This window comes from Rhinolophus sinicus, linkage group LG13 (genome assembly GCF_036562045.2).
Source record: "Rhinolophus sinicus isolate RSC01 linkage group LG13, ASM3656204v1, whole genome shotgun sequence".
Classification (NCBI taxonomy): Eukaryota; Metazoa; Chordata; class Mammalia; order Chiroptera; family Rhinolophidae; genus Rhinolophus; species Rhinolophus sinicus.
Genome location: NC_133762.1, coordinates 2,552,779 through 2,579,668, shown reverse-complemented (window position 1 = coordinate 2,579,668; position 26,890 = coordinate 2,552,779). Strand labels below are relative to the sequence as shown.

Genomic DNA, 26,890 nt, shown 5'->3' with positions numbered 1-26,890 from the left:
ACCGGACAGTAAGTCACTTGTGGGTGACGCTCCAGGACTGGCTTTTTGGAGAGCCAGGTGCTATGCCTGGCACATGCGGCGTCTGTTCTGTAGATGTTCAACTTCCGTCCGGTCCACCTGGCCCATTTCTGCTTCCTCTTTCACCTGTGTCGACTACATGAGTGCTGGGCGGTCCGCGCCCTGCAGCTGGGAGTGTTTTTAAAGTCAGAGGACAGCTCGGCTGAGTCTGAGGTGTTCCCTTCCGCAAACAGACCAGACCCCCTAATTCTCCTTGAGATGAGACTCTTTACGGATGGCCAGCTCAGAGGTGCTTCTGGGCGTGTTCTTCGTCAGGCCACCCAGCCCCTGGCCCTGTGGCCACAGGTGACCAGGCTCCCAGGCCTGGGCGGGGGCATCAGCCACTGACACCCTTAAGGTCCTGGTGGGTCTCTACATGCTTTCCAGAAAAAAGACATGTTGACCTAAGCACACACAACTAAGTGTAGTTTTCTTCCCTTTCACAGCATCAAACGGGATTATTCTCTTGAGAAGTCAACTTTCTGTCGAGATGGGAATAAACTTCTGAGGGTGCTCTCTGGCTTGGCAGTTCGGAAGCAGCTGCTGTGGTGGGACTGGGTGGGGGGGAACGGCGCGACCCCCAGAGTGGGGGCACTGAGCTCTGGATGCCTTGGCCACTGCTCTGGGTCAGTGTGACAGACGCGAACGTTAACTTTCCATGCTGTTGTTTGGGAATTTGTCACTAGGCACTTAGTGTGGGACACAGAAGTCCTCACCCAACCCAAAGCTCTGCCATTTGGTTACACACACACTTGCACACGCATGCACACACACAAACGTGCACACACATAAATGTAGCATCTTGTTGATTGTTGTGACTGAACTGAGACGCCAGCTTGCAGTGTGGTTATGTGGCCCCTGGGTTTCTCAGTCACTTGTTCACTTTTAGGCCTTAGGGTCCCCCTGGCCCCCTGCCCCCAGCAATTGTGGATCCGCTGTGTGCACGTCAGGCTTCTTGGAGGCTCGGGGTTCCTGGGCTGACACTAGGCCTTGGGGAGAGTCTGCTCCCCTGCCTGTCATCCCCTCGCTCCTGTCAGTACCTGGGCTCTGGGTCCCCTCCTGACCCAGGCTGGGGTCAAGGTCATCCCCATTTGCTGCTGAGTGTTGTGTGCATGGGGGGGGGGGCAGTCTTTCACTAACATCACTCTGTTAAGTAGAACAGAGGGCACACTTCCACAGGTTTTCATTTTGGGGCGTGTCTGTGTTGGGGGGGGGGTCTGTTTATTGTTCTCCGTTTTGAAGTTCATCACACAGAAAACACTTGCTAACCAGGAACTTGGCCACACTCCATGGCCATTGGCCAGTCTGTCCCAAGGTGACCTGTTTGAAAACACGCTGCGGCCTGATGCCTCAGACTAAGTGCCTATGCTGTGCCACCGGGGCGTGGCCTGCCTGCATGGGCGGTGACCCACGGTTCTGAGCACGGGGCACAGGCCTGCCTGCATGGGTGGTGACCCACGGTTCTGAGCACGGGGCACAGGCCTGTCTCCTTGGCCCTGGAGCCTGGGGTACATCGTGGAAGAGCTTTGCAAGAAATGGCGCCTGAATTAAAAATCACTCACCAGAGAGTGTGTGTCTCAGTGCCTGTGCTGGGTTCCTGTCTCAGGAGGAGGTGACTGTCACCTGTAAACATGGGCCAGGCAGAAGGGAGCTTGGGCCTGGGAGGGGCGAAGTGGGCTCAGAGGAGCTTAGGGGGCTTCCTGACCCCCACCCGGGGCCACTGACCAGACCTGGAGGGGGTGGGTCAGCAGGATGATGGCTGGGCAGCCTGGCTGGTGGTCCAGGGTCGAGGAAGGGGTTTCCTCACGCCGTTGGATTCAGTGGACCTGAGGCCATTCTCCTCCAGCCTTTTCACTTGTCTCTAACTCTTTTGTTATATAAACGCTCAGTTTAAAAAAAAGGATAAAGAGCTGGGCTTGGGGCTAGTGGGAGAAGTTAAAGTTCATGGCTGATGGAAAATAGACGGTTTTGCAAGGAGGTATTGGGAAAGAGGAAACAGAAAAGGCGAGCTTGAACCTCAGCTCCGCCCTTGTGGAGGGGAGGAGCCGAGGCCCAGGGGCCCGGGCCTGTCCTTGGCACAGAGGGATGTTTTTCCTGGGCCGTTGGCTGGGCGACATGCTGGAAACCATGTCTGGGATCGGAGGGAGGGTCTGGGAGCTGGGGGTTGGCACCATGGGTGCACCCCGGCATCCTAGCAATAACAAACCCTATCACGAAGGAGGGATGATACATGCGAATTAATTACAGAGTTGCCACTGATGCTAATTTGAGCTGCGTAACAAGTGACGGAAAGTCTGGTTACTTAGCAGGCTCTGTGCTCCAGCCATCTGCTTCCCTGACTCACTGCCCACTGTCCTCATTCCCCCAGCCGGCCATGGTGGCTTCCTGGTCCCCAGCCCAAGTCCCCTCCCACCCGGCATGCCAATGCCCCGTGGCAGGGTGAGCAGGGGCTGAGACTGTGTAGACGCCACCCACACGGCCCCTGTGGATGTGCTGTGGCCCCGTCACCAAGGTCTCGCCCACTTCCTGTGGCGGCCCCCACTGTGGGAGGGTTTCCCTGTGCTTGTTCATCCGTTGCCATGGGTGGCGTGGTGGGCGGGGAGGCCCCTCAGGGCAGCACGAGAGGATCCCATGGGACACTGGCTCCTTGCAGCCCTGCATGCCAGCATTTTAGGACTTTTCCAGAGTGCCCCTTTTTGTCTGTTTGCGTGGCAAATCCTGTTTTCTAAAATGGCTGTCGCTGGCCTTGGGCAGCAGGGGATTCTCTGGGAGGGTCTGAGGGGCTTCGCAGGCCGCCATCTTGCCCGCGAGCAGTGTTAGCTGTGTATGCCCTGTGCCCCGTCACAGGTGTCCCACTGCTGTGTGGGGAGCACAGTGAGTGTCAGGCCTTGGGGTCTGGCCTGGAAATTCAGCCTTGGGTTCTCGGGTTCTGATCTGAAGCTGCGCTTCCCTAATAACGAACGGGCTGGGCTTTTTAGGGTACGTTCTCCTCGGACACATGCGTCATTCTTAAGTTCCCTGACTTCAGCCTTTGAAAGACGGCAGCCGTCCCCTGATCTTGCTCCTCTCCCAGAACTCTGAGCCGAGCATGCACACCCCTTCCAGGAACGTCCTGTTGCATGTTCAGCACCGGCAGCCTCAGAGGACGGAGATTTATGTGTCCGTGTATTGTCATGTGTAAGCATGTGCGTGCGTGTGCCCAAATAAATGTGTACATGTGTGTGCTGGTAGAAGCGTGAGCATGTGTGTATGTCATGGCTAAGTGTGTGAGGTGTGCGTGCCTGTATACGTGTGTGCGTGTGTCTGTGCACGTGCATGTGGTTAGCCGCCTGCCAAAGCTCAGGACGATTGTTCGTTTGGCAGGCAGCCAGTCACGAGGCATCTGGCCAGGTGGCCAGGCTGTGGCAGGGACGTTTGCTTCTGCACGACCCCGTGGGCGGCGTGGAGGCCGATGGCCTGCCAGACAGAGGAAAGGAGCAGTTCCTGTGCAGGCTGGACTGGCCGTCAGGGAGGAGCGGAGACCCCTGCAGCCACACTCCAGGGTGCATGTTCCTGGTCCCCAGCGGGGCACTTGTCTGGCCGTTCTGCCCTGGACCTGGTCCAGCAGCGTGGTGTGGGGCGGCGGGGGCTGGGTGACTGCCTGGTCAGGGCTGAGGTCTTGGCTGCCAGCTAAGAGTTCAGCCTGGTGCATCCTCACTTCTCCTCCCCCTCCCCCTCTTGCTCCTCCCCCTTCTTCTCCCTCCTCCTCCCCTCCCCCTTCCTCCTCCCCTGCTTCCTCCCCCTGCTCCTCCTCTCCCCACCTCTCCTTCCTCCCCCTCACTTCTCCTCCTTCCCCTCCTCCCATGTCCTCTCCTTTTCTCCCCTTCCCCACCGCCTCCTCCTCTCCTCTTCTTCCTCTGCCCTCTTCTCACCTCCCCTCCTTCCTCTCCCTCCCCCTTCTCCCTATTTCCTCTTCCTCCCACCGTCCTCTTCCTTGCACCCCGGGATCTAAGCACGGTTTTCATCCTGTCTTCAGGGGTTTCCAGCCCTCAGGACTAGCTGGGGGGGGGGGCGTGCTGGGGAGCAGGGCTGTGGGGGTGCAGAGGGCAGTGACCACACCTCTCCTTTGTGCTGTAGCCCTGCCTCAGCCTGGGAGCCCGGTGGGGGTGGCGCTGGCTTCCTCCGGGGACGCCCTGGCAGCCTGGGGCTGGCCTGCGGGTGTGGGGGGAGGCGGGCTGCTGGCTGTTCCTGGTCACTCAGCATCCTCCTACAAGCAGAGGAGAGGTAAACACTGGGTCGCCTTGGCAACCGCCTGAACTGGAGCTCAAAGTGCTTGTGGCGAGAGAAGTTCTGTTGTCTCAAGTTTCTAGGATGAGGCTCTGTTTTCATTTTTTTGTTTGTTTTTTAAATTAGCTGGAGTGACTAAGATACCAAAATGCCTGACCCAGTTCCTGTAATTTCTTAATAAACATTTATAGTCTCTGTAGGAAGAACGTTTCTCGCAGTGATTCATTGACTTTTTCTCTTCAAGTGTGGCGAGGCCCTGGCGAGGCAGGGCAGGGGCTGCACCGGGCCCCCCCGCCGACGGCTGGCACCAGGCGGCAGCACTGGCCAGCGGCCAGGTCCCGAGCGCTGATGTCAACACCATGCCAGGGTCAGCTTGGCTTTGAGGTGAAGATCCATGGAAAACTGCGGGCAGATGCTTCTCTCGTCTCAGGGTGTTGGGATCCCAAAAGTCGTCTGACAGACCCGTAAATCTTTCTGATTCCAGGCAGCGCTGCTCTCCCCATCTGATACCAGATTTCCCTGGGAGGCCACGCTGTGAACTAACTGTAGACCTTGGTGCAAGGTGACGCTTTGGTGTGTGCTGTTAAACTGTAACTGCACACGTAGGTAACGTGGGCTGGAGGTGCCCTCGGCCTCCTGCCTGCCCCTGCCGTCCTGCCAGCCACCTCGGGGACACCTGAGGGGCCTGGCCAGGTGGGGGCCCCGCCAGCCACTTTGCTGCGTGTGTGTATGCATGTGTGCAGTGTGTGTACACGTGTGCATCTGTGTATATACATGTGTGCACGTGTGTGTGTGTTTATCCTGTAGGTTCTCACACAGCACTTGCCCTTCAGGTGAGGCATCCCTGGGCTTCCCTGCTCGGTCCACCTATAAATTACCTGGTTCAGAGTCACCTGCCCCCAACCAGGAAGAGCAGGTGCATATGTGAGAAAGCTGACGTGAAGCCCTTTTGTCATCCATGGAGCTGACCCGGTGACCCTGGCAGGTGGCTGTCCTTTCATTCTCTCTGCAGAGTCACAGCCAGGCCTGTATCAGGGTCCTGGTGTGTGTGCAGGGCCACTCGGGTCCCATCCCTCAACACAGGCAGGGGCCAGGGCTGCCTGTGGCCCTCCCTCCACTGGCGTCCCTGCCACTACCACGCGTGCACCTGCATGGACAGCAGGGCTCATGGGATGGCCCCAGGGGCAGGCCCGCCACCCCAGCACTGAAGGGACGGCCCAGATCCGCTGCATGTATTTTAGGGTGAGTCCCTGGTGTCCCCCACGCCTCCCAGCTTTCCCAGCTTTCCCAGCAAGCACTGGGCCGCCTGCGATGTCGGCTCCAAGCCACCTCCTTGCCGTCCTGTCTCCCTTCAGAAGGGACCCCTTTCAAGGGCGTATGCAGGATTGGATGTTTTTGGGGAAGGATATTTTCGCATAGTGTTGGGGGAAAAACTCAAAGGTATTGAAATGGGGGTGAAGAGTAGGGGAAGTCCCGAGCACTGACGCCGTCGGGGAGCCTGTCAGCTGCCTGGTGCCTGCGTGCCCTGTGCAGTCCTGAGAGCTTGGGCTTTGGACTTGCGTCTCTCGTCCTGCCACGGGGGAGCTCGACTCCACGACTCCACGGTGTTGTGCTTTGGTGACCTGCAGGGGCCTCTCCGTGTGTGGTTGTCATCACAGAAGGCCTTTGTGTCAGATTATGCGTTGTCATTAAACAGAAACAAAAGGGGGTGAGGAGGACCCGCCTCTGAGTGGAGGCAGATTGAGCTCTGGCTTCTCATCTGTGCAGCAGGTCGGGGTGTGCTGACCTCTGAGAGAGGAGAGAGCAAGGCCCCCAGTGTGAGGGGTGTGTGTGTGCGCACGTGATATGTGTATGCGTATGTGTGCACACGTGTTGTATGTGGTGTATGCGTATGTGTGAGTGCACCTGTGTGATGTGTATGTATGGTGTGCGATCTTTGTGTAAATGTGTATGAGGTGTGTGTGTGCAGTGTGTGTTTAACCTGACAGCAGAATGTCACCCACTGTAATACCGCTCACAGGCACCCAGTGAACAGACACTTTTGCTGCCTTCTTCTTTGAAAAGAAACTGACTCCTTAGAACTGTTTTGAAGCAGGTGTCCCTTGTGGCCCAGGGCCCGCCCAGAGCCCCTGTGGCAGGCAGTCTGTGAGGTGAGCCTCCTGGGCAGTGTGGCTCCAGCTGTGTCCCAGGCTCTGCCCAAGTTGAGTCTGAAATGCCCGGGACCTGTGGGGAGGACCAGCTGGAGGAAGGCCTGGTGGCGTGAGGTTCCAGAGGCTTGTTGCTATGGAGACCACTGCCTGTGGCTGGGCTCAGACTGGGTGGGGGGGGCGTCTCAGGTGAGTCTCATTTGTTACCAGCCAGAGCCTCCAGGGACGAGCCAGCTAGCTATACCTGGCCTGTCTCTTTAAAGAGGAGAAGCAGCTGAAAGACCTGGACCCCGGGACCGTTCTGGAAGTACCCACCTCCCTGAGGTGGCCACAGGGGTAGTGCCTCCCCCTCCTCTCCTCTGGTGTCACTAGTCTTCGGCCATCCCAGGGTGACAAGTGGCTGTGCCAGTTCTGCCGGGTGACACCCCCAAATGGAAGGACTTGCTGAGTCCAGGTGTGCTCTGGGTGGGACTTCCAGAAGGCTGCGGTCTGGGAGGAGGGTGCCTACCCCTCAGGGAGGCCCAGGTGCCACGATGGCTTTCCTGCCGGGCCCTCTTCACCTGACACCAACAGAAACCCTGTTTGCAGGGCACCTTGCTCAGCCGACCCTCACGCGCCTCTGTTATTATAGCATCTTGGCCGGGGGCAGCCGGGAACCCCACTCACGACTCCCACTGGCAATTTTTATAATTTCCCGGGGCTTCTGTGGTTTTAGCACGCGTCCCACATCTTGTTTGCACAAGTGATCGCCTCCTTGAGCTTCGGGCCATCTGGATTGCCCCCTTGTCTTCTCTTTTCTGGGGCAGCAGCTCTGCAGACAGGAGTGTGGTGGTGCCCTGAGCTGGCTGGTCAGCTCTCCGGCAGACCGTACCCCATTCCCACTTGCTGTCCCTCTCCGTGTTAGTGTGTTTTGTACCAGCATGTTTCCTGTGTGGGCTGAGATGGAGGTTTTGGGTGAAGAGCTGTGGGCATATGTTCTGAGACAACACCTGGCGCTGGCTGGCCGCCTCTCTGTCCCCTGGCGTCTGGTTGTTCTAGAGGACGTTTGTGACTGTACAGCCCCGTGAGGTGTCCACGTCCTCCCTCGGACTGGCCCCTGTCGCACAGAGGAGGCCGCCAAGGCTTGTGCTGCTTGGGCCGGTCTCCTCCCTTTTCTGCTCCAAGCGACATGGTGTGAGAGGCGCCTGAGCACAGGCTCCCTGGCTCAGCTGTGCTGCTGCGCCCGTCCACTCAACCCAGCCGGGCGGGTGGCGGCCACATTGGGATGTCCTTCAGTCACCCCCCAGCCTCCTTACAAGCAGTGGGGGGTCACCTTCTGGGTGTTCACCTGTGTGGAGAAAGCAGGAGCCCATGGGGTGGCTGGCCTCTGGGGACCAGAGCGGGAAGATGCTTCTGCCAGCAAGTGACCAGCAGGTGACCTGGGTCCTATGGACCCTGGCGGGGCCACGTGCCCACCTGTGCCAGCAGCACTGTTCGTTGGGCCACAGTAACACAAGCTGGGTTTCCTTGTATTAGGGGACGATTTCCAACCACAGGAAATGGCCTGGGAAAGTTTTCTGCTTAGCTGGCTGGCCCCGGGTCCTGGGCGCGCTCCCTGGTTTGGGGTATTTCCACTGTGGGAGATAGAGCCTTGCAAAGGCTGGAGGCAGCCGGCACAAGGACACCGTAGACCACTGGGCACAGAATTGGTGTCTCTTCATTTTCAAATCAGCTGGGGAAGAAGGCGTGAGCGTGTGCCCTCCGTCTTGCTCTGGGATTCCCCCCTCCCGTCATTGTCTTGCTTTCACTGTAATGTGTCTCCTTCAGGGAAATACCTTGCCACCTCCCTCTCCGCCCCCACTTTTCCTCTGGGTGCGCTTTTGCGTAAAGGAGGTTTGGTCCTCTCCTCCCAGGGAGACGGCCACCGAGCAGAGCACGAGGCCGTTTCCTGACCAGTAAATATTAGTTGCAGCACAGATGGCTGGCCTGTGGGATGGCGTTGGCCCTGGGGGACGCTCCCTACTATGGTCTGAATGATTAGTCCCCAGATGGATGTGCTGACGTCCTGCTGCTCCGTGTGAGGCGTTTGGGAGGTGACCAGGTTGCAAGCCCTCCTGGTGGTGGGATTAGCGCGCTTAGGAAAGAGGTGCCAGAGAGCGTCCTCCCCCTTCCTCCATGTGAGGAGAAGCGAGAAGGCTCGGCCATGAAGCAGGAGCCTGCACCAGACCCGGCCATGCTGGTGCCCTGGTCTCGGACTCACAGCCTTCAGGACCGGGAGAAACAAAGCCTGTTGTTTGTGAGACACCCAGCCCGTGGAAGCTGGTCACAGCCTGGGCAGGCTCAGACCCCTTTGGGCAAACACCCACCAGCACTTGGGCTACCCTGAGTCAGCCCCTGGTGCTGTGCTGTCCAGAGCCTGTCACTCCCGCTGTAGAGCAGGTCTCACGCCCTGCTCCCCACGCCTGTGCAGCTGGGCCCCCAGGTCTGGCCCCACAGCACCCTGCAGCCGCTTGCTCGCTCGCTTGCTGGGAGCGGGCAGGGGCTGTCTGCAGACTGCTCAGGTGTCCTCATCGCTGCTTTCACTTGTGTTTTCAGGCCAGAACCCACTGCAAATGCGCCGTAGCTCAGACCCGTCCGTGCATCCAGCTGGCAGGGCTTCCGGGGGGACGGGGGTGCTGGCCAAGCGGGCCTGCTCGGTGCTCTGGCCAGTGCCTTTGCCTCTGGGTGGCCTGTGCGGCCAGCGTGTGACCCGGGTGCTGCTCTGGGCCTGGGAGGCCTGGGTGTCTCACCCCGACCCCCCCTTCACCCGCTCCAGGCATGTGGGTGCCCCCTCCTTTGGGTGCCTTCTCAGAAAGTGCTGGGGGTGGGGGCCGACCTGGGCCTGAGGGTCCACCGTGAGCCTAGTGGCACGTGGCCAGGGGACACTTGGGAAAGGAGAGAATACTGACTCATGCAAGCCAGAGAGGCGAGCTGCCCCTGTAGCTGCCCTGTTCCGTTTCCCAGTGATTAGTGGCACCTTCATATCTTCAGGTGGCCGGTGGGCGAGGCCCAGGGCTGTTGGCCCTGTGATGCTGTGCTGGGTCTCCCATGGCCCGGGGCAGCTGTGCCAATGCACCGTCCCCGTGGCTGGGGGCCACCTCCGTCACAGGATTGAGCACACCAGTGCTGGGTCTGTACTCAGTTCTGGCCGGGGGCATCTCTCAGCCATCCTGGTGCAAAGTCTTCACATGCTTTTAGCCTCATGAAAACATGTGTGCACCACCCATTTACAATGGGCAGACCCCCTGGGGGCTCCTGCTGCACCCCAGCTCTCCCCAGCTCTTTGTCTCTACTGCCTCATGCAGCTGCAGGTGGGGAGTAAATGTGCTCTGATCCTGGCTCTGGAGGGAGGGGTCAGAGGGCAGCCTGTCCTCACGGTGTCCCCAGACCTCAGGTGGCGCTCGTGTGTGCCTGCCAGACCCCAGGCCTGGCAAACGCCCCCACTGCCCAGCGCCCCTCACACCCAGCCTGTCCCAATGGGCGCGCAGGCCTGTTCCCACAGAGCAGAGTTCAGTGGTCTTGGCTCTTGTTTCTGGGAAGATCAGCCATGTGTAGTTCCAGAAAGCACCCTCTTCCTTTTCCTGGACTCGCAGCCGCTCTCCCCCCGCGGAGCTCAGGGCTAAGCTCCCACGGCACCTGTCCCCTCTGCAGCTGCCCACCGCCTTCCCTGCTGCTTTGGTCCCCCTCACGCTGACCCGCCGTGGAGAGGACTGACTCCAAAGGCCACCTCTTCGTCCTCTCAGTTCCCGCCTGCACCCCTGGTGTCTCAGAGCCTGGGGGCTGCCAGCTGCCGGCCCCAGCACCCAGCCCCTACAGTAGGGTGACGGGACACCCGCCATGTCACAGTAGTTCACTTCCGTGCCTTCTTTTCAAAGGCATCAACTTCAACTGGAGGAAGAAATGAAAACAGCACCTGGGCCTCAGAACCTTTCAGTTTCTAGACACTCGGTAGTTGGGGCTCACCCCTCACCCACTGCTCTGCACCCCCAGTGCATCAGAGTTGGGGGTCAGCAGCCAGGCTGCTGAGGTCAGGGAGGTGCAGCCTGGGGGGGCCCAACACAGGACGGGCTCCGGGTGGGGCTGTCAGGTCCTCACCCGCTGGCCTTCAGTGGGGGCGGTGGTGGCTCAGGTTTGTGACAGGGCACCCAGCCCTGTAGTATTCGAAGGCTGGAGAAACTAGGGTGGTTGGGCAAGGAGTCAGGGGTTGGACGTCTTCTCAGCATCAGCAGGCGACCCCCCCCCCCAGCGCTCTGCCAGCAGCACCAAGGCTTTTGTGGCCAAACTGGCACCACCTGGGAGACCAGGGCAACTGGCTTCTGTGCTGAGACTGGGGCACTGACCGGTGGTTGGGGAAGTGCCCTGCTTGGTGCTTGTGGGAGGGGGAGGGGAAGGGGGTCTTTGCAAAGCTGTGAGCCAGGTTCACCAAGGGCAGGGGGTGGGCTGTGGAGGGGGAGCAGAGGAGCTGCCCCAGTCAAGGTGCAGGGATGTGACACAGGCTGGGTAGCAAGTCGGAGGGGACCCTCAGGAGGCAGGTCTGGGGACGGGAAGGGGCGTTGCCATGGCGATGAGATGGAGGCTGCATGTGGGGATCCAGGGGGTCACGCTGCTCCTGACGTGGTGGGAAGAGAAGGCCTATGGCGGGGTCTGGATCGGGGGCTGGGCACCGAGGGAGGGGTGAGGACAGACAGGGCGCGTCACTTGGGAAAGCAAGGGAAGAAGAAGAAGTGGGTGTCAGGGTGGCTGGGCCTGAAGGCGCCCATCCTGCCTCCCATGGCTGTGTGTGGGCCCCTGTGGCATCTTTGGTAGGACACTCGGGACAGCGTAGCCCTGGGGTCACGTGATGAGGAAAGGTGTTTGTGTCGCCTGCCTGAGGGTTTCCGGCCTGGCCACCCCCCAGCACCTGCCTCCCCCATGGCGGCTACTTCTTCTCTTTCTGGGCACCTGTTGTCAGTTTCTGACGACAAGGCCCAGGCCCCAGGTCTTCCTGCTGGTGGAGGAAAGTGGAAATGCTTGGTGGGAGGGGAGCGTGCCACTCACCCCCGGCAGGATGAGCCCTGGAGAGGTCCAGTCTAGAAAATAGGGCGCAGCAGAAGCACGCGGGCCCCGCTGCTCCTCCTGTTGATTTGGTTCTACGCTTAAGTGACAGCAGAACCCAGGGTCTGGCTGTGTCAGCCCAGCCTTAGTGTTTTCTGGGAGGAAAGATGCCATGTGTGGCATGTGTGTGCACACACGTGTTTCTGGGAAATGATACAATAACTACAAACATGAAAAAGCTCAAAGAGGAGATTAAATGGCACCTGCTCTACCGCGGCTCTGTTCTCAGCTTCAGTGAGCCCTGAGTCTCTGACACACAGCTTGGGATGCCCTCCTGGTGCCCACGGCACGGCCGGCGGGACTGCAGACACACAGCCCCTGTTCGGGGCACTGACAGCTGTGTTTTCATGAGCCCGAGGCTGGGACGGTGCTTGGGTGCAGGACGCAGCCCCAGCCGCTGCCATCAGTTTTCTCCTCGCCAGGGCCCTTGGTGGAGGCCTTGCGTCCTCTTCAGAACCAGAGTGCAGACGTGGGTGCAGCCTGCTCCCCCTACTCACAGGTGCTCTCTGTCGCTTTACTGTAGGGTCATATCTGCAACTATAAACCTCCGTGGGAACCCCGGGCCCCGTGGGAATGTCGCCCATGCTTCAGTGACCCAGCTGTGTGGCTCCTGGCGTGGGCACTTTTTCCTGAGCCAGGGATGGACTGACAGCAGCTGTCCCGCCCACTGGCCTGGCCCACGTGTGAAGCGTGGGTCCTGTTCGGCTGCAGTGGGAGTAGCAGCCCTGTCCTGTGGTGCATGTGGCTGGTCATGGGGGCAGGGGTCGAGTGCCTGGTCCCGGACCTGTCTCGGGGCCCCAGCCGGGGACTTAGTTCTCCCCTCCAGCCAGGCTCCCTGGGGCCGGTGTGCCCACGCCTCCACTGTGCCGTTTTACCTCACACCCTGGGGGTCACAGTTTAGAGAAAGCGGTTTGGCGTGTCAGGTGGCCTCTGGCCTGACTTCACAAGATGCCCCGGTGGCTTTGGTCTGGGTACAGACCAGGGCACAGAACCCAGGCCAGCGCCCGCTGCCCAGGCTGCTTCGTGGGCTAAGCAGCTTTGAATGGGTAGGGACCCACTTTCAGTGGCCTTTCTGTGGGGGTGTGGTGGTCAGTATGACGACATTCTACCTATGTGTGTTTTAATGTGAACCTTGGGCTCGTCCCACACTAGTCATTTATTGTTCTGTGTGTCCCCCTTTTGATATGTGGTCGTGCTCACGTCTCCAAGGAGCTGAGTGGCTTTGCGACCGGGCCTGTCATGGCCGCCCAGGGCATCCTGACACGTTCCTCACTGGTGTCCTAACCAGGCCGTGTGGGTCGGGCAGCTGTCGTGTCACCTCCAGGGACTTGCTCTTCTGCAACAGCCTGTGACTGAGTGACGGCCACCGCGGTGGGCCCAGCCCAAGGGGATCACAGCATGCCTGGAAGGACGTGTGGTTCAGGGGCAGCGGGCCTTCAGCCGGCACCCCCAGCGCAGGACACCCAGGCCTCAGGCTGGCAGGGAGGGGGTTACTCTAGTGAACCCAGGTTGCTCTTGGGTAGAATTTATATAACAAAGGCCCCAGGCCAGCTCTTTACCCCAGGACCCCCAGACTCTCCTATTGTGTACCCCACCTCTGGGCCCTCCAGGCTGGAGGGTGTGGGGGCCAGAATCAACTTGCCCAGGGCGTGAGTTTCTGTTACATCAGTGCCCAGCCTTGGGAAGGCGGCTGTGGGAGCTTTTCCCATCATCCGGGCTCAGGCCACACCCAGGGGTTTCCATTCCTGTTCTCAGCTCTGGTGTCCGCAGGGACGCCTCTGTACCCCTGAAGGACGAGGACATTTAAAGGCAGCTGTGGACTCCGATTCTGTCCCTGCAGCTGCCCTGGTCCCCGCCATCCTCAGTCCTGCTTTGGATGCACAGCCCTGGTGGCCAGAGGGCCGGCTGGAGGTGTCAGTGCAGCTGAGGACAACCCCCACCGTAGAATGTCCCTCGGGTCCCATGAGTGAGAGAGGCCATGCGCGTCCTGCCTGGTCCCGTGGGGGCTGGGCGCAGCCGCTCCAGCCGCTGGTGAGATGGCTTGGTGTGGCTCGGCTCCTGGCGCTGGGTGGCCCCGTGGAAGCGCCTCTGGGTACCTGCTCTGTCCTGGGAACAAGCGGGAGCCCGTCCTCAGGGCTGGGGTGTCTGCATTTGCAGGCCCCCCCGCCCCGTGTGCTTTAGTAAACGGCTGTCCTAGCCCTACGTGTGACACGGCCACGCTGGTGCCCTTGGAGTGAGGGAGGACTTTGTGTCCAGGGCCCAGGCTGTGGACATTAAGATAGAGTCCCAAGACCACTGGGCAGCGGGACCCCCCAGGCGGCTCCTTGGGGTCCTTAGAGGAGGCAGCTCTGTGACCATAGCACAGTGACAGGCTGGGCCGGCCTCCCTGGTGCAGCCGGCCCCCTTCAGGCTGGTCAAGAGTCAGACTCCTCCCTGCCTCCCTCCCTCGTCCCTCGGACCTGGAGCCCTGGGCCTTGCCTCCCAGTCATGCCTTGCTGTGGTCAGGGCCTCTGCTGCCAGCTGGGGGCTCTGGGGGCACCTCCTCTGAGCATGTGGGTGGGCCTTCCGGAGGAGGAGGAGCTCCCAAGGGTGGTGGCAGGGGCGCTGCGCAGGGAGCCGGCGGGGGAGGCTCTGCTGTGTGCTGGCTGTGTCACCTAGCGTGTCACAGACTGTCTGTCCTTGGGCCTGATTTGCTGGGCTGTCACTGAGGCAGCTTTACTTGATCCTCTTAAAGAGTGTCTGTGGAACCAGAGCAGCGGCCTGTAGCGCTGGTTGCGAAGCACAGTGACCGGGGCTTTCCAGCTGCCGACGCCAGCCCGCCCAGGAAAGGGAGTGGAGGCCAGGCTAGGGCCCGGGGAGCCCTCTGTAACCCAAGCTGGACCGCTCTTCGTGCCCTAGAGAAGTAGCAGGAAGTCCCCGGGCAGGGGCAGCCTTGGGAGGGTCTCAGGCTGGCACAGGCCCTGCCATCTGGCCTGCCCACCTCCGGCTCCCTGGTCCTGCCCGGTTTGGGCTGCTTTCCAGATTTGTTTTCATTTTCAATTCCCTTTATTGCTCAAACCACCTCAGAGCCGCAGAAAACAAACCGTTATCCTCAGCTGACCTCCGATTCCTGGCCTCAATTGTTCGCCGTTTGCTAATTTTAGCTCCTTATCCGCCCCCCCAAAGGGAGACACAGACCCAGAATAGCCGCCTGGAAGGGGGGCTGCGGTGTTTGTGGCCAGAGTTCCCACAATGATCTGTCAGAGGAGGGGGCAGCTCCCTGCTGCGGGCTGGGCAGGCCAGGCGCAGGGGACAGACGGGACCCCTCCTCCCACCAGCCCCTCTCACTGAAGGACCCTGCTCCCACAGGGCCTGACGTGCACAAGAGAAGAGGAACTCTCTTTGAGTCTGTTTCTACTTTCAGACAGAAACCAGGCTGCATCTGGGATGAACCCCCGCGGCCCTGCCTGGCTCACAGACCCCTGGGAATCAGGCACTCCTGAGAGCTCCCAGACTCCAGGACCAAGCAGACAAGCGCAGTCTGGGGTTGGACGTGGCGCTTGGCCGCAGGGAGGCCCAGGAGACAGTGGCAGGCTGGAGGTCCCTGGCCAAGCCCCGTCCCGCCCAGCTGTGGAGGCCAGCTCAAGGCCTGCGTGGACGAACTGGGTTGGCGCGTCCAGGGTGCTGGGCCCAGGCTGCAGGCGGTACCCTGCCTATGGGAGGATGGGCAGAGGAGCAGCCCAGCGAACCCCAACCTGGGGGGCCAGAGAGGGATGAAGCCCAGCCACCAGTGGCCTCGGGGCTGGGCCTGAGGCGCTCGTTACACCCTCGTCTGTACAGCGAGACCTTTGTTGGGGAAGACAGACAGATGCCTGGGTTGAGAGGAGCACGTGACGAACCCCCGCCCAACCATCACCTCCCCACCCCCGCATCCCCTCCCCCTCGCTGCCCTGGACGGTGTTTGAGGAAATCCTGATACCGTATCATTTTATCCATAAATATTTCAGCACTCACATTTTTAAATGAAAGCCCAATGCTAGAATTATACTAATTAAATGTGAAATAAAGAAAAGCCAAAGCCTGAGGTCACCACAGATGACGCCTTAGAATTGAGAAATGGTCCCATCTCACTGTCCCGTGACCTCACATCGGATGGTTGCAGGCAGAGGGTACCCAGGAAACAACCATTCTGTCAGTGTGGAATGTTCTGGACACAGATATTTATAAAATCAAAAGCGACGACGACAAAAGCAATCGTACGCGCTCCTGTGCTCTGGCACAGGGGGCACGGTGGGGTGGGGACAGGGAAGAGAAGACGCTGCTGCCTCCACACGCCTGGGATGCCGACGCAGCCGCACCCTCCCACGGCTTCTGCAGAGGGGGACGAGGAAAGGAAAGCGACTCTCAGAAGAAAGCCTTGGCTGCCGAGAATGTCATGCCTGTCCCATTTTGTAAATTACTTAAACATTTTATTAGCCATGTCGCCTAAGGCCCAAACCGTCCTACCCGAGTCACTGTGAGGAGAAGGTGACTGGCTCGCCCTCATCTCCCAGGGGCAGCCACTGGCCGCGTCCTCGGCTGGCTGTTCCGCTGGTCCCCTGCTGTGTCAGCTGCATGCCCCTGGTGGCCATTCCTGTGCTTCGGTTGTCGGCCGTTACCTGTTGACTTCCAGCGATGGCAGATGATAAGTGAGTTCCCCGTCACGCCCCCCCCCCCGACTATGATATTAAGGTATTTGGGGTTCGCTCAGCATTCAGGATTCAGAGATGATTGGGACTGAGTAAATGCTAGTTGAGGGTGACCCAGGTGTTGCACGTTTCTTCTTTTCCGTAGCGTTAATAGTTGCCTTTTTCACTTGGTTTTCTTTGCACTGTTGTGACTGACTTGTCCCCGGGTCCCCCAGCCATGTGGCTCTCTACTTGGCATGGCCTGTACAGTGTCAGTGATCTGGGGCCTCCTCTCCACCCCTGATGGTCCCCCTCAAACTGCCCCCCACCCCCCGACTGGTGGTCACTGTTGTCCTGAGACCCCTCTGGCTGTCTGGGCCCCATTTTGTTGTACCTGTGCCTCAGCTTTTAGTGGCACCTAGAAGGGGGCCAGGGGGCCATGTTCGATGAGCCTTACGTGTCTGGGAGTGTCTTGCCCCTGGTCTGACACTTGATTCCTGTTGGATGGGTGTCGAGGCTCAGGCTTTGGGGTTTGGAAGGCCACGCTTGTGTTGCTGCTCAGAGGGGAGCTGTCCTGACCCCTGGTCATGTGCAGCCCACACGCTCTTTGGGACTTCTGGGCTGGGGTCTCTATCCCAGAGTTTGGAGGCACCTGGCCCTGCAGCGGCCTTGGGGTGCAGCCGTGAATGCCCAGGGCTCCTGGGGCCTCTTCTTGCACGTGCTCTGGGAAATGGCTCCTCTTCCAGGTCCTCAGTTTTTCTGCAGTTGGAACTATTGGCCCGATCCTTCCATTTTCTTACCTTCCCCCCGTCATCCATTTGCTCATCTTCTTGCTCTGTTTTCTGTGAGACATTCTCAAGGTTCCCTTCAACCCTGAGATGGAGATTTTAGGGTTGTGTGCCTTCCCGTTCAGACGCAGGTTTCTGGATCCTTTTCTAGGAGTGTCCTGTTCCTGCCGGGTCTTGCGGCTGAGATGACGGACAGCTCTGGAAGCTTCCTTCTCCCGTGTCACGTGGCCTCTGCACTCTGGTTGCCTCTTTCCACTTGCTGCCCGCCCACATCCCAGGCTCTTGTCAGATGTCTGAGGATCCTTGGGGTCTGGGATGCTGCCTGGGGCTGGGGTCCCTGCCAGGGGGTGTCACCCTGGCTGCTGCACTCAGAGAGCTGGGCGGGGAGAGAGCAGCCAGGGGAGCAGGAAGGAGGGTGCCCTGAGCCGTGTCTGGGTGCCTGGCCCAAGGTCCCCATTTCCACTGACCTGCTCAGACAGTAAACTTGTCCTGGGCAGGTATGAGAAAGGCAGGCCGTCTCTGTGAGGTGGGGAGGAGACGGGCGTGTCTGCTGCTGTTGTAACTAACTCAGGTGCCCTTCCGTCAGCCCCTGCACGCCTACTGCCATCGGGGGCATGCTGTGCAGGCACCGGTGAGCGCTTCTTGGCTCTCTCTGCCGTCTTTCTAATTCCCAGCTTCCAAATTACTATTATTATCCCTTTTCCTTTGTCCTTTAAAATTCCCTTTAATTTTAGAGGGATCTGAGGACGGTAAGGTGATGAGTCGCCATGTGTGTCCAGAGTCCCTCTTGGCTTTAGGTCCAGCACAGGGAGGTCTGGGAGCAATGAGAGGATAAGATGAGGACATCCCCTTGTCAGCAGGAGCATCCCGTCCCATCGCAGGCTTCCGCCGCTGTCATGGGCTGCATTGTCCAGCCCCCAGTCTGCCAGTGCCCTTTTGTTCTGGTCCAGTGATGTGATCCAGGAATTCCAGCCAAAGTTACGTGGAGCCATGTTCTCGAAGCAACCGGAGGCAGCTTGTGAAAAGACAGGTGCAGAGAAAGGAGAGGGTCGAAATCTAAGGCTGGCGGGTATAGGTTTCTTTTCCGGTTTCAGGTCCCAACGTGGATAGTCCAGGGCTGGTGTAGCAGCTCCAGGGTGCCACCAGAGACCAAGGTGCATTCTCCTTCTGTTTAGTCTTCGTTGGCATCTGAATGTAGCCATGCTTTCCACCCCATGATCACATGACTCCTGCTGCTCCTACAGCTTTGGAATTGGAACATACTCCAGGCAGGAGGAAGGGCAAGGGCTAAGGGCAGAATATGGCCCATGGCCCCTCTTCATTGCGAAAATGCATCCAGTGGCTTATCCAGAGCTCATTGGCCAGAATCAGGTCCCAAAGCCAATCCTAGCTGCAAGGGAGTCGGGAAGAGAGCCTTGTTACCTGGTGCGTTGCTGCTGCAAACTGCAGACGTGTTCTCTGGGAAAAGAAGGTGTGGATAATGGGCACTTAGCTGTCACTGCCGTCGTCGCCAGGGGGCTCCCGTGCACTTGTCCTCCAGGAGGGCAGTCATTGATCAGGGAAATGTCTAGTTGGCAAAGGTGACCACTGCATGAGCAGGTGCTCCCAAAGCATCTGAGGAGGGTCAGAAATCACTTAACTTTCTCCAGCATTTACTGTTTTCCCAGCAAGAGAGGGTGTGTTAGCTGTTTGCCCTTACAAGAAGTATTGACTTATTACTCAGCAGTAAGCTACATGGTTACTGCTGTAGTGGTCACAAAATGTAAATGAAATGGGTTTTCCATAATTTATTATCTGAACTATAGTCGTCATGTCTCCTTAGGCTCTCTTTGGCTGTGACAGTTTCTAAGATACTTTTTGCTTTGCATGACCTTGATGGGTAGTTTTGAAGGGTCGTGGCCAGGTATTTTGTAGAATGTCCCTAAATTTGCATTTGTCTGGTGTTTTTTTTGTAATTAGACTGGGTATGTGACTTTTTGGGAAAAATACCAGAGGTGAGGAGCCCTTCTCATCACATCATATCAGTGGGAGAATGATATCCCTGTGACTTACCACTGATACTTATTTGTTGCTCAACTGTTCCAGACTTGGCCTGGAACTCTGTCAGGTTTACTCCTGTGTCCCTTTGACACCCCCCCGTCATTTTGTTTTTTTGTGCACTTCCTTATTTTCTTGCATTACAAGATGCTTCAGGTTCATCTTATAATGAGCCAGTCTTCCAAGCATGCCTATTCCTTTTATTGGAAAATGGTATTTAGAAACCAAGATCCGGTTGCTGAGTGTGCTGCTGGGTTGTTGCAGCTTCTGGCGCCTCCCAGGGACACAGCCAGGGAGCGTACCTGTGTCCCAGCCCATACCTTTCCCTGTGTGTGCACACTGAACTAAGCGTGAGTTCACACGACGTCTCAGACACGGGGCAGCCCCGCAGGAAGGACTCATTCAGATCTGTAACCCCCCCCTCACCCCTGCTTACTGTCACAATGGCTCCCACCACCCTCCATGCTTTCACTGGTTTGTTCTTCCTCAGCACACATGTGGAACAGTTTGGGAATTGTTTACCCACACTCTCCTGGGAAACTGAACAGTTGCTTTGGTCTGTAGTCTTATAGTTGCCAGTTAAAACACCGTTTTCCCAAGTTACTTAGGTCAGCTCCGTTTCCCGCCCCCTGCCAGATGCCGTGTCGTACATTTGTCACAGTCTGCATTCCAGCCTGGGATCCCCCAAGCTCCTTTACACGTTAAAAATGTGCACACATCAGCGTGCACTCCCGACGTGCAGTTGTATAGGTTTTGACCAACGCAGACGATTTAGTATCTATAACCCCAGTACCAGGCACAGTGGCTCCGTCACCCCAAAAATCCCTGTGTGACTCCCCGATGCCCCAGTTCCTGCCACCCCGGATGCATTTTCTGTCCTTTACAGTTTCGCCTTTGGCAGAATGTCACACGAACAGTCATACAGTACACAGACTTTTGGGTCTAGCTTCTTTGACTTAGCAAAGTGCATTTAAGATTCATCGATGTGTGTGTGTGTGTGTGTGTGTGTGTGTGTGTGAAGCAATAGTGCCTTCCATTTTGTTATCAAATTGTGTTCTGTTGTGGATGTGCACGCCGCAGTTTGTTTCTCCGTTCACCTGTAGAAAGTGCTTGCTTCTGGTTTCTGCTGATTACGAGTGAGGCTGCTATAAACATTTGTGGCCGGCCTTCTGGTTCATTTGGTGAATGTGTAGGGCTGGGATTGCTGGGCTGTATGTGAGTCTGTGTTTCACTTTCTAAGGAAATCCCAAACTGTCGTAAAATGACTGTACCGGGTTGCGCTCTCACCAGCGGTGAACGAGAGTTCCAAGGGCTCCATCGACACTTAGTATTGTCAGGTTTTTCGGATTTTAGCCATTCTCGTAAGTCTCTAGTACCGTCTCATCGCTTCACTTTGCATTTCCTTACCAGCAAACGATACTGGGCGTCTTTCACATGGTGTTCTGACATCTGTCCATCTTTGGTGGCATTTAGATCCTTCATTCATTATAAAATTGGGTGTTTATTGCTGAGCTTTCAGAGTTCTTTATATATTTTGGATGTGAGTTGTCTTCACTTTTGATCAACCTCAAAAGAACATTTTAACCAAAATCAACCAGGATCTTTGTGGATGGTGAACTCATGCCTTGCCTTGCCTTGGTGTTTGAGGCCATCTCTGAAAATGCTGACGGAAATGTGCTCCCGGGCTGCCAGCAGCCCTCATGGCCGCGTGTGCAGAAGAGCACAGGTTCCCGAATGGGACTGTTGACGGCTTGCTGGCTCCTGGAGCAGAGGACTGGTCCCTTCTTGACTGCAAAGGTAAGAAGGACAGGGGCTTGAGGTGGTCATGCCACTCGACTCAGGGAAAATGCTCCTGGCGTCCCGTTGGAGGCAGTTGGTAATGTGACCATCAGAATAGAGGGGAAAGAAACAGAAACGTCTGTTCTGTGGGCTCAGCTCTCGTGAGGCCACTCAGAGCATTGACCGCCTGGAGGTAGCAGGCCCCTAGCACCGTGTTTCCCCGAAAGTAAGACCTAACAGGAAAATAAGCCCTAGCATGTTTTTCAGGATGACATCCCCTGAACATAAGCCCTAATGCATTTTTTGGAGCAAAACTTAATATAAGACCCAGTCTTATTTTCGGGGAAACACGGTATGTAGAAGTCCAGGACCTGGAAGCTTTGGCAGTGGGAGCCCATAGACTCTCACTGTGGGTCCCTTCAGGAGAAAGGAGGGATGTATGGGGACACCAGAGCCCTTGTCTGGGGGAGCTGGCAGAAACCACTGGTATTTTATTATTGCTGTTTCAAAAGGGACCTTGGGAACGGAAATTTTCAAATGTGTTTTGTAACCCTTAGCAAAAGTAGGGAAAACAGCTTCATGAAATTCCTGGCATGTGGGCCTGTTGACCTTTGCAGGCACGTGCACCCACGCGTGTAAATGAGCGCTATTTTCTCATCAGAGGCCAGAAGTACTGGGTTCTGTGGAAGCAGGCCCAGTGAGGAAGCTGGAGTTTGGGTGAGACTATTATTATATTGTAATAGAATTTTGTGAAGTCTGGATATATATATGTGCACACACAACTCTGTGAGATAGTGCACTGCATTCTTTTGCACCATAAAAAGCTGTTTGGTTAAAAAGTGTAGGAATGCTGAGAGGATACTCTCATGATCCCGTCTCCCAAGGTCATGGCTGTGTTTCCGTCCTGCGGCCCTGGTTGCACAACACGTGCCTTTCCCATGGGGACAGTGGGGCTCAGCCCCCAGCAGTGTTTTCTTGGTGGGCTCCTGTGAATGGGCTGCTGAGAAGTGGGTCCCCGTCTGCGCTTTAGAGGACGTTAGAGAGAAACAGCTGGGCCGCCTCCACGCACACCCTCCGCTTGGCCACCCGCTCCCCCCATCACATGAGCCTGGTTCTAGTGACCTTGGGGTGGGGGTGGGGGGCAACACCATAGAGCTGAGAGTCTCCCACACCCCACTTGGGGTCCTGCGGGAAGGAGGCAGGGTACAGGGCGACAGAGTTGTCAGGGAAGATGACATTCAACCCTGGGGCTTCTGATGGGGGTTGGGGGGCATGCAGAATGGCACCTGCTTTTTCTTCCTGGCTGGTGCCCCCAGGGTCAGCTACCTTAGAGGCCGGAGAAGGGCAACGGGCAGGTGGAGGGGAGGGAGGGGCTGGGTGAAGCCAGGGGCTGGCCTGTCCCCTGAGCCCCGAGGCCCCTGTAGCGCCATCGCTCCCCACAGCAGTGTGGCTTTCTTCACTGGCGAAGGGCAGGGTGCCGAGCTGGTGTGTAGCTGGGATGCACCCGGACAGAGTCAGGTTCACTGAGGGGCGAGCCTCCAGCTCACGGCCGCAGCAGCCTGTTCTCTACAGGCAGTGCTTTGAGACAGAACAGTTTTCCCAGAATGCACCGGGCACAAATGGCTCCGTGGCCAAGGCAAAAGCCAGGTGTCTGGAGCCGCTCATCTGAGCGCTTCCACTGTCTAGAGAAGCCTGGTCAGTGACTGACTTTTTTTTTATTTGCATCATCTCCCTTCAAAGCCAAAGGCTTCTTAGGACTATAATAAAATGACTTACACATTTTAATTCTGATTTATTTATTTATGAGGCCAACTGCGAAAAGGAGATTGTTTTGCTGTGTTCCGTTTGCAACCTCATGACGTTCTGTCCTGAGAGAGATGGGCTGCTAGGTTCTCCAGCCTGCTAGGTGCCCCTGGAGCCGGCCTGGCTGGGTGCTGGTCCTGGGGACCACCTCTTAGCTCCACTGTCCGAGCGCTGCCTCAGGGCGCTCAGCCCTTCTCAAAGGCAGGGCCTCGGAAAAGTGCCTTCCACCGAATCAGGTGTGGCCACTGGCACTGGTGACTGCCTGCAGAGGCCCCTGGAGCAGATGGGACTAATGCAGCCTGACCGGGTTGAGAGCTACTGGCTCTTCCTGGGGAGCTGGAGGCCCCAGGGTACCAAGGTGGGGGACCTTATGGTATGTGTGTCAAGAAGGGGGGAATGTGCTGGGCCTCAGTGCCCTGGTCTGTGAGATGGGCCCTCAGCCTGGATGGTTCCTCTTCTGCTCCCACCATCTGGCACGTTAATGGCCGAGTCGTTAACAGCAGTTCTTACTCCACAGTGGGGAGGGGCTGTGACAATGTCTTCCTTCCAGGTGGCATCTAGACTCCAGCCTAGGCATTCTGGGCGTGTGACCTTGGTGAGGTCACTTTGACTTCAATCCCGTCTCTGTCTCTCAGGGTTGGTGGAGTCACGTGAGCGGGCGCATGGCAGATTCAAAGCTGTATACCTGTGAGGCTTGGATGTGTGCTGGGGCTCGTCCCCAGGGCTGGGTCCCCTCCCTGCTGGCAGGGCCCACCAAGAAGGCAGAAGGGAGGGGACAGAAGTGAGGAAGTGAAGGGGGGGCGGGGGACACAGGAAAGGGAAGTGGGACAGAGTGGCTGCCAAAGGCTCGGCAGAGAGGGGCCTCTCCCTTGGTTGCCCACAGAGCCCCGTGTGCGGGGGAGGAGGGCCTGGGGTGCAGAGGGCTGGCTGTACACCTGGCAGGTGGCAGCAGGAAGGGAGTCCCTTTGCTCTGCTCCCGGGGCCCCTGGCCGACCTTGAGGACTTGTTTCTTTGGGGAGGGGATGGTGTGGGCGGCCCACGTTGGCTGAGGGCTCGTCCTTGTCGAGGAGCTGGTGACTGGTGCCACCCCAGCTGAGGGCTGGACGAACTTGCCAAGTTGCCAGGGGAGGGGAGGAAGGGCCTGCAGCCAGGGCCCGTCCTGTTCCATCTTTTAGGACAGGAGCGTGATATTCAGGAGCCTGAAGGGGCCTTGGACACAAAACTACACCCCTGGGTCATCTGCTGCTCACATTTTTACCATTGTCTTAAATTGGGCAGGGTCTGTCAACCTGTTTGTCAGGAAGTGCCCTCCAGCAAACCGATTGGGGGCTTCTGAGCCCAGGCTTCCTGCCCTGGGAACACCTCCTAGAAAGGTAGATTGGTCTCGATTGCTATTTTTGAGTTTCTCCTACAGCTGGGAAGCCCACTGGCCCTGCCTCCATTAAGGACAGTCATTTAAGGGGAGCTGTGGGGCAGGATCGCAGGGCGCTCTGGCCTGATGTGCCTGGCCAGGAACTCAGCTTCGTTCCCTTTACTGCCTGCTTTTGACTTTGCATTTTTGGTGACTAGTATTTCCTAGTTTGCTGTAGCTGTTTGTTTTTATTTCGTGTTTGAATAGGTAAGTAACGTGTGTTTCAAAATCCAAGCAGTTTAAGTATTTTTCCAGTGAAAGTTCTCCCGACACCCCCCACCACCACCAGCAGCCTCCAAAGTGCCTGTTGCAGGAGCCTAACCACCCTGACAGGGAAAAAGGAGGATGTCCTGGGGTTGGGTTTGCATTTGTCTTCTGCTAGACATCTTTTCAGATGTTGGAGAGTCCTTTGATTTCCTTTTGGGATCTGTCCATTACAGCCTTGGTCTATTTTTCTGTTAGGTGTTTGTTTTTCCTTTTAATTTCTGTGAGCGCTTTCTACATTGGCGATCAACCCTTTGTAACATGAGCTGCAAATATTTTTCCTCATTTATCTTTTGCTGTGGCTTCTGGTGACTCCGTCCATGGAGAAGTATTTTATACTTTTGTCAGCAAATGCATCCGTCTGTTTGTTTATGGCTTCCGACTTTGATTCACAGGAAGAACTTGACGATGTCTCATGTTTTCTTCCAGGACTCTGTGGTTTCATTTTCACATTTGCCGCGGTTCCCACTGTCTGTGGGTCTGGTTCTGACATCTCTGCTCTGCCCCCAAGGGCAGTCGTCAGCTTCGGAGACAACGTACTGAGTATTTGGTGGTCCAGTCCCCCCCACATCATTCTTCTTTTTCAGAGTTTTCCTGGCTGTTTCTATGTATTTTTCTGGATGAATTTTAGGATCACGTTGTCTTATTCCAAAACAAAGCAAAGCAACAACAAAAATGCCTCCTTTGAAAATAGGCTTCCGCCCATAGTAGAAAGCCAGAGGCACAAACGTGGGAGGAAGGTGGATTTTCTTGTTTACGCGGTGCCCCCAGGCCGTGTGTAGCAGCCTCCAGCCGGGCGCCGCCTCCCTTCATGTCCTGCCAGCTCTGGCTTGTGCAAGAGTGTCAAGGAGCGTGTGATCAGCGCCGCTCGTGCCCCCACCGCAGCGGCGTGATGGGGCCGGGCCTGGGCCCAGGTGAGCACCGCCTGGTGTGGGGCTTGGACGCGCCCTGTGGTGCCCAGCGTGATGGTCTGCCACCGGCCAGGGTCCCTGCGCACGCACTGCCCAGGGGCCCCAGTGGTGGTAACAGCATCTCACGTGAGCACATGTGTTCTCCTATTAACCGTCACAGTAACTGGGAGAGAGGAGAGGACCACCTCTGAGGCATCGGCCTGAGTGGGGAGGCAGGGGGTCGGCAGGTGCTGTTTCCTTGCAGAAAGCCAAGTCCTGCGGCAAGAGGGGGCCCCGCTACCTGGCATCTCCCCCCCCCCCCCCCCCCGGGCCTCAGGGCAGCTGCATGCAGCCCCCTGGGGGTCTCTAAACCACTGGTAGAGCAGTCACATGGCCTCTTAGAGAAAGTAGGGAAGTCCCCTCCCCGCCAGAGGACAGGCCTTTCTACTGCAGGCTGCAGGGGAGCTGCCCCAGAGGGAGGGGTGAGCGGGACCCCCTAGAGTGGAGCACGGGCAGTCCTGGGGTTGGGGCAGGGATCGGTGGCCATGGCTGGTGGTGAGTGCCCAGGGCGTGGGCGTGGGGGCCGGGCAGCCTGGGAGAAGCTGTGCAGGCCTTTCCCTGTGCTGCCCTCTGCCTCTGGTTAGCCCTGTCACTCACCAGCACCAGCCACACACCCTTGTGGGTTCTTTGTACTCGCTGAGTCTGGTCATGGGATCCTGGGCACCCAGCCCTATTAAGTTGATGGACCCATCTGCTCTTTTCTCTTGAGGCCCCCTGGGCAGAGATGCACCCCCCTTCTCCCTTCCACAGAGGGGAGCTCAGCCAGGTTGCCCAGAGCCCTGGCCACTGCAGCCAGCTGGGCTGAGAAACCCCAGCAGGAGGTGGGGAAGCACCCAGCCTGCAGACAGTTCTGGCCTGGGCTCAGGGGCAGCTGCTGGGGAGACAGCAGAAACGACCCCCGAGACTGCCCACAAGCAGCTAACATGCAGGAGCCACGAAGGTGGTTGTTGTGCACCGTGGCAGCCAGGAGGGACCCACTCAAGTGGGGGCAGCCGGCCTGGTGGGGCTGGATGGAGCGACTGAGATAACCGGCAGCCCGCCCTTTGGACTGAGGGCGGGAGGGGCCCCCACGCTCAGGATTGAGCTGGAACCTGCGCACGCGGTCCACCCACTACACCTGCACGTGTGGCTGTGGGTGGGGGACAGGTGCAGGGCCCGGTGGGCGCTGGGTGGCGGAGAGCCCCTGAGCTCGCAGCCCCGTCCTGGAGGGAACGCCGTGTCCGGCCCTGCCTGCGGCTTGGGCAAGAGAGCTGTGGGACTCACTGTTCCCTGATAAGATGAGGCAATCTCTCTCGGCCGCCAGGCAGTGGCGCCAGGGACATTTATGTAACCCCGCCCTGTGCCCTCACCCACCGCTACCAGGGCCCTAGCTACCCCCACACTGCAGGCTCTGACCTCCTCCCCCTCCCCCCTCCCCCATGCACTGCACGCCCCTTCTCCCCCAACCACCCTGGCACTGTGCCCCACCCCACTCCCCAGCATGTGCCCGCCTTGCCCTGCCACTCAGCCCTCACTTCTGCTGCCAGGCACCTGCCACACCCCCACCTCACCCCTGCGGGGCTCTCCCTTCCCCCTGCCCCTGGGTCCCCAAGCCAGCCACAGTGACCCTGGGCCTCCCCTAGGTTCCCTC

At 58.0% G+C, this 26,890-nt stretch overlaps 1 protein-coding gene and 1 long non-coding RNA gene across 2 annotated transcripts in view; both read left to right on the top strand.

Moving 5' to 3' along the window:
* KLF13 (KLF transcription factor 13) overlaps positions 1–26,890 on the top strand; it is a 44,092-nt gene that overhangs the window by 6,558 nt on the left and 10,644 nt on the right. The window lies entirely within an intron of this gene.
* On the top strand, positions 1,677–14,597 carry LOC141568255 (uncharacterized). Its single transcript, XR_012491348.1, has 2 exons — positions 1,677–4,707; positions 4,808–14,597. It is a non-coding gene; the product is annotated as an uncharacterized LOC141568255 (long non-coding RNA).